The sequence below is a fragment of the Solanum tuberosum genome, unplaced genomic scaffold (genome assembly GCF_000226075.1).
Source record: "Solanum tuberosum cultivar DM 1-3 516 R44 unplaced genomic scaffold, SolTub_3.0 scf00009, whole genome shotgun sequence".
Classification (NCBI taxonomy): Eukaryota; Viridiplantae; Streptophyta; class Magnoliopsida; order Solanales; family Solanaceae; genus Solanum; species Solanum tuberosum.
Genome location: NW_006238935.1, coordinates 1,881,330 through 1,887,156, shown reverse-complemented (window position 1 = coordinate 1,887,156; position 5,827 = coordinate 1,881,330).

Below are 5,827 nucleotides of genomic sequence, written 5' to 3'. Positions count from 1 at the left end.
CTTATTCTATTAGAAAAATGTATGTTTACAAAAATACCCTTCACACTTTCTTTCTTTGTACACTTCCTTTGCAACAAGGTTCTTTGCTAAAACATCAAAAAAGATTTCTTTGTTAAAACATCATTTAACTCCTCTTCTCTTATTTTTTTCAAATATAAAATTAAATAGTTGTTACTATTGCGTTAAAATATTTTTGTGAAAAGTTGACAAAGAAATTTTTTATCAAACTAATAGTCACAATAGTAAATATTTTGATTAAACTATATTGAATAGCAAGGGAAATATCAACAACTTTCAATATATGAGAGAGTCCAGCGATGAAGACGCGTAAAACTCTACAGGACCATAAAACTCAACTTGTCAAATTGAACAAATTCAAATTATTTACCACCCATGAGAAATCTTTAGTTCTACACCACCCCCTCCAGGGGATACAGGCAACTATACGTTGTAAAGGAAATGTATTAATGAGTAATGGTATCCTTGGTGAGCATAAGACCAGCTGCAAAGATTCTTGGAAAATGTTTTTATAAAAGGCTTTTGAGGGTAGTTTTGTAATTATATAATCTAATGCAAGTGTTAAAATGCTATGTATTATTAATACCTAGAATTTCTTGGTATTAGTAATACACAACTTAATACACAATAGAGTGTATAACTAATGCAAACATTAGTTATACATGTCATGAAAAAGTGTACCACACAAGATATTACTAATACACACACCTAATGCATGCATTATTTTTCCTAATACAGTCTACCAAACGACCCCTTAATGTTTGCTTTTTAGACCAAACATACCCCTCAAACTAACAGAATTAAGGTCAAGTGTTGACTCTTTTAAAAGGGCCACATGTTTCCAATTGGTTACAATTTTAATTTTAAAAAAATTATATGGAAACCCACCCGATTTTAAGAACTCAACCCATTGACCCGATTTAAGGTAAACAAAACTCTTCCATGTAGGGTCTGCATTCCTTTTAGTCCGACTATTTTGAGAAGATTAAAGCTAAAAAGGGCCGGCTTAAGACAATTCGAAGTTGAACCTTTTTGCTGGTTACTATGTTCATGAAAGTAATTATGCATATGATTATATGTTGATGTTTTTGTTCCTATGATGTTATGCAAGAAATTAGGAAACAACTAATTTTGATGCTTTTGTGATGAATTAGTTCTGCCAATGTTATGGTAATGACTACGCTTTTATGACAATTAATTAATTTTGTATTTCAGTTTAATAGTAGTTGGCTTCAACAATTGATTACGTGAAATGTCAATAACGATGTCTTCACATTTAAGTAATCAAGTATTCAACAATTCAATGTTTTTTCTGTATTTTTTTTAATAGGTTAACAAGATTGAAGGAAGAAGAAAGGACTCAAAAGGAGATGAAGAAGCCGTTCTGTTTCTTAAAACAGGTCGGTGGTTCGGTTCTAAGTATTTCTACATAGTAATTATTTTGAAATTAAAATTTATGACCAATTAGAAAATGCCACATGGTTTTTTTAAAAGAGGCCAAAACTTGACCTTAATTCTATTAGTTTAAAGGTACGTATGATCCAAAAAATAAATATTAAGGATATTTTTGGATCCAAAGATGGAAGAAGGATATTTATGAACCATTTCTCAAAGGTTAGGGGGGTATTTTTGACCCTTTTCCATTTCTTATTTAACAATATAGACTTATTAATAAGGATATTTTTGGAACATTTCAAACTCTTTTAATTTTTCTTAAACTCCGTTCTAAGTAATGAATTGGGACGATAGGAGTAATAATTCTCTATGTGTATCAAACATGGTAATGATGTGATGCTGATGTGATATTGATACAATGCCTGTGTAATGCATTTTTATAATGAGATTGGTATTAAAATGTCAGAGACATAGTGATATTTATTTTCTTCAAATAAAAATAAGAGGGTAAATACTAAATAATATTCGTATAGTTAAAATGTAAAGAGTAAGTTTATCTATCAAGTTTGAGAATGATTTTTTGTATTTTCTTTTTATAATATGAATCCGTTTGTTGATTATAATATAAAGGGAAAAATGACAAATATACCCTTGAACTATCATAAATGGTATCTAAATATCCTCCGTGATACCTTTAGTACTCTGATGCCCCTATCGTCTAATTTTTGAAGCGTGTATACCCTTTGGACTAACGGAAGGACACATGTCGCGATCTTAACAACCTATTCAAAATTTATTTAATTTTTATTTCCAATTAAAAAATTGACCCGAATAATAAAAAACACACCCGAATAATTTTAGACCCGCACCGAAATCTATATATAATATAAAAGAAAAACATAGACAAGGTGATATGACACCCCTCTATGACCTTCATTCATATTTATCTTTTTTTTCTCCTTTTTTTAGATTTTTTCCTTAATTGTTTTCATTAAATATTTTATTTATTAAATAAAAAAAATCAATCATATTTACTATTCTAATTATATCTAATGAGTTACAAAAAACCTCCATCTATTCATATCCTCTACTTAAATAACATGTCTCCAGGGGCGGAGCCACGTAGGCTCCAGGGTGTCCAATTGGACACCCTTCGCCGAAAAATTATACTATATATACACGTAAAATTTTGAGTTTATATTGGTATATATAGAATTTGGACCCCCTAAAATAACAAAGTGATGCGCAGTGGAGTTGGCAATAAGCCTGTGCAATCCTACTCTTTATCTCGATTCGATTCCCTGCAAGGTTGTTTTATTTTTCTGTAATTATTTTGACTTCTTGAATTCAATTAAGTAAATAAACATGCGTAATTTTATCATAAAAGTTCAGTGGCTTGGTGGTTAATAGTATCATGAAGGTCTCCAAGACTCAAGTTCAAATCCTTAAATAGGAGACTCATTTACCCAAATTATATCACAATATTATTAAGAATAGAATCTCAATAATTCTCTCTCTGTTTTTCTTCTCGTTCTCTTATTTTATAACAAAAATAACCAACTTAATATTTTAGTTTCAAGTTTCAATAGACATGAGGAATTATTATAATAGAGTACCAAAAAAAAGTTCGACTTCTCTAAGTCAACCAAATAAAGAAACAACGGTAGATCAATTAGAGATGTTGTCACATTCTTCTCAAAAACAAAGCATTGATTTAAATACTCTAAAAATGACTTGCGAAATCGAATGGATGATGAGTTTTTAGACGGTTGTATAGTGCCTTATGTAGAAAAGAAAGTATTTCGTACTATTTCTAATGAGTCTATTATAAAAACGTTTCAGGATATGAAACCTCCTCGAGTATAATTGTAATAATATATTTAAATTATGTTTTCAATAGTAGTTTATTTTCTTTATATTAGTTTTGAATTATACACTTTTAATTCTATTAAAAATATTCCTATATTTAATTAAATATTGCTTAACTTGATTATTTGTTTTGGTAATTTAAATCGTTGTTTTTTCAAAAAAAATTATTATTAAAAGTTTGGACACCCTTCATTAAATTCCTGGCTACGCCACTGCGTGTCTCTTCAACTTATTATTATGGATTAGCAAATCTATAAATTACAATCATCCATGGAGATGTTGAATATTCATTTTTCATTTTTCATTTTCTCATTCTTTCTTTCTATTAGTGTAGTTTTTTTCTCTCTCTTTTTTTAAAAAATAAATAAATTATTCTTCATATTTTCCATAAGAAATCATAAAAAAGATAGTGACATGATATGTTCTTCAGTAATCTTCACTTTGATGAAGATCAAATATATATTCTTCAAAGATTCATTATAAAGAGATGTTCACATTAATTTAGTACAAGATCATCAAAATGAAGAAGGAAGTTTAATTATGTTGAAAGATTCATCAAGAGAGATGATCATATTAGTATAAAGTTTGAATGTTTCCAATATTTTAAAGATTCATTTATGTATTGTTTTGATTTCAATATTCTAAAAATTTGCCATGCTTGAAAAGTATATTATCTATGGTACATTTACATATTATTATACTTAAAAATCTATCTATAATATAAGCTAGACGATGTTAAAGAAGTGAAGTTGCATCTCTCTTTGGCCAAAGATTCTATTTATCTTTTTTCCTCAATTGTTTTTGACAATTTTCCATATTTTTCTACTTACTTATTATTGTACAAAAAATAAATATATTAATTACTACTCCTCTATTTATTATTATAATTAAATGTCTAAAAAATTATTTACACTCATTATTATTCTTTGTTACAAAAAATTAAAAGTCTCAATATTTCTCATTTTAATATTTCAAGATATTTGTCTTTTTTTATATTGTATTTTTTTTTCCTCTTTCAATTTTGTTAAACACAAAAAGAGAAGAAGTTTATTTGCATGCTTTCCTAATAAAACTTAAACCCCAACAAATGTTGAATAGTACATGAGTTTTTTTGGTCTGTATTATTATTATTTTTTTTTTTAATTTTAAAATTCTTATCTCCATAACTTATACCTAATTGAACTTTTACTTTAATTAATATTATTAACTCTTTTCTTTAAATTTTCATATTCATAACCCCCAACTATTTAATTTCAAAATTTAAGATACCTTGTGATATTAATTTCTTTAATTTTGTCTATATAAATTCATATTTTTTGTTTCAGTAGATTCCTACTCAAGATTATTATTTTTATTCCATATTTAAAATAGTGATACTCTATATTATTGTTGTAGTATCAAATTTATACTTTAGTTTGACTCCATGGAAAAGCTTTTGGATATGGATAGAAGAGGTGCCTGATAAAAGCTCAAAAATAATTGCGTTGATTATTTGATTTTTTATCATCTTTGTTTTTGTGATTAAGAACTTGACAAAATTGTGTTATTATTTTTCTCTTTTTACTTACTTTTATTACTCATGGCTCAAAAGAAATGCATATTAAGTATTGAAATACGCAAATTTTAGGTATTTCTTATGGTGAAGAACCATTTAAATTTGTTCATTTCTTCAACTTTTAAAGAATTATCAGAATAATATAAGATATATACGGAAAACAATAGCAATAAAGATTTATTTAGATGATAATAAAAAATAGAGAAAAATAATTATTTAGATGATGATGAACAAGAGAAAAAACAAGGACAAAGAAAGGATCAAATATCAAAGAAGAAATGAAATAGAAATATTTATCTCTTTTTCCTCCTATTTTTAGTTTCATCATTTATTTTTCAAATTAAAGAAATATTCATCGGATAGTAAATTTATCATTTGACAAAAATAAGAAAAAAAATCAAGGCCTTTAATATGCTTATCCGAATTTTATGTATTAACATCATAATATATGAATTTTTTTCTTAATATATAAGTCTTTTAATTTTGAAAAATATTTGATAATAAAAATGTAATTCACTAAAGCTCTAATTCTACAAAAATATTTGTATTGTGATTTTACCATTTTTCTTATTTCTATAATTGATTTTTTATTTCTTGTATCATAATTATTTTTTAAAATAAATTTACATATATATATATTTCTTAACTGCGCGAATCGCGGCCAAATTCCCTAGTTATAACATAAATTCCAATAGACCATCTTCTCTGATCTTTTCCTTTCTAACAGAGAATCCATTAGAGATTTTCTTTTGTTCTTTACTTAAATATCATATTGCATACTCTAATTTAAGATATTCTCATCAATACAACATTTAGTAAGATCCACTAACTTTTTTTTAACAGAATAAAGGACAGAAACAGAGTTGGAAACTCATTCAATGTATGGGTAGCACTTTGGGTGGTTTTTCAGTTGATGAAATTGAGTTTGGTTTTTTCTGGTATTAGAGGTAATTTTCCGTCGTTTTTTCTTCTTGATTATCCATAAATCTT